Below are 2,090 nucleotides of genomic sequence, written 5' to 3' on the forward strand. Positions count from 1 at the left end.
ACAAAAAGTGTTAAAGACAATGGACTCACTCACTTTTTTAAAAAGATAGTAACATTCAACAGAAAAGATGTCAAAGTTTGTAGATTGTACTACTGCAGTCTCAAACTTAAGCTGGGCTTCTTATCTACAAAAAAAACAACACAACGAACAAACATTAAAATCATAAAAGAAAATTAGAATATAGAGCTTTTCAGCACTAAGATTTCTTTTAAAAACAGTGTTCTATTTTTTCAACCAGAAGTCAATAGCCACTATGAACAAAGTGAACTAATGTTTCAGAAATCAGTCAGACTTAACTTACATCACATACAGATGATTAAAAAAGAGTGGATTTCAAGATAGTACTCACTTGGTTCACTGAGAAACTGAAAAGATAAAGAATGACTATGAATTAGAAGCGTACAAAAAGTCTTCTAATGTCAAGAGGTTCATGATCAGTCTCCCATACATCTTCCAAACTATTCTATAGAAGAGACCTATCCACATGTTCCTCCAGAGATGAAGAGAAGCCTCCTTCTCCACCTATGGATCCCTTTCCCAAAGTACATCAATAAACTATTTTACACAGACATGGAACTAGGCACTGAGCTTTGAAGCAAGGCAATTTCTGGTGTAACAATAAATATTATAAACTGTTCATTTAATAAACAAAAGTCTCCATTTCTAGAACAGATAGAAATAACCAAATTTAAAACGTAAGGAAGGATGGAAACAGAACGTTTAAGGTGCAGAGCAAACATTGCTCCTGAAACTTTTGTGCTAATGTCTTATACAGGGAATAAAATGCGACACTAATTGAAATCTGGGAATGGGTGAGAAAAGAACAAGGCACCCATGCACATCCACCTTAGAAACCTCTGTTTCAGTTGAGTAATCTCAACCTACTCTAACAAGACCCTCATGGCCAGTCTCCTTAACACTGCAATTCATAAGTGTAACTACTTCAGGAAAGAATTAAAAATGTGGCCTTCACAGTAATTTGGGGGGGTTGATGGTAACATAAAATTTATATTTACATAGCAGACTGAAAACGGCCTGATTACTCCACTGTTCTAGTTGATGAACTACAAAACTGAGGAGGTACAGACTACAGAAACACTACTCGAGGTGGACATGTGTCCCCCAGTAAAGGGTGTTAATTTTTACTATTTGCTAAACCTGTGAGCAGACTAATAAATTAATACTCTGGTTAGACACAAATATAGCTCGTACAAGAACTCAGTGTCTTGAGCAATTTTTTTTGTTGTCTTCATACTACCTTGAGTAAAAGTCTAAAATCTGTCATTGTAAAAAAAAAAAAAGAAATCTAGGTTATTTTGAAATAACTTTGAACTACATATTTTAGAAGATCAGAAACCAGTGTCAGCTGAGTTCGTAAATGCTGCTGTTCTGTGCCAACTAAATTCTGTTATGACCTGACATGTTGCTTCCTAAGCATTTCACCAAACTGAAAAAATATGCTCCAAGGATCCCAGGGGCTAGGGAGCCAACATTTGCTAAAAATAGAAAGATTAAATCCAGCAGAGCTACAGTAATCAACAGTATGCCTTCCCCAAAAATTTCCCCTCTACTAGAAGGATGCTGAAGTGGAATGTTTAAGACATATTACACGTCACAAGGCATCTTAGGCTCTTTGTTCAAATAATCACCGAAATTAAGCCTTGATAGGTATTAAACTCTGCAATAAGAAAACTGGTTAACCTTTAGTAAATACCTATTTTAAACAATCACTCAATTCCAGAAAAAGCAGAGTCTGTACAGTATCCAGAGAAGTAGAATATCTTACATTAAACATAACGTTATACATACAAAGAGCATTAGCTCTAACGCCTGAAAAGGTTCTAGTAAAGTCAAAAGCCAGCAGTGGAGCGGCCAGCCCGGCACCTTCCCCGTTAACGCCCCCCAGAGCTCCGGGGGGTGACGGGAGAGCTACGAACCAGGCCACAAGCCGCTGAGCGGCACGGGGCAGTGAGACCGGCACCCGGCGTACTATTCTCCGGTTTTCTGCGACACGCTAAAAAGCACCGGAACCCCCAGGAAGCACCACGGAAAACCCCATATCGGCCCCGGCACCGCCGCCTCAGGGCTCT

The sequence above is a fragment of the Apaloderma vittatum genome, unplaced genomic scaffold, assembly GCF_000703405.1.
Source record: "Apaloderma vittatum isolate BGI_N311 unplaced genomic scaffold, ASM70340v1 scaffold6684, whole genome shotgun sequence".
NCBI lineage: Eukaryota > Metazoa > Chordata > Aves > Trogoniformes > Trogonidae > Apaloderma > Apaloderma vittatum.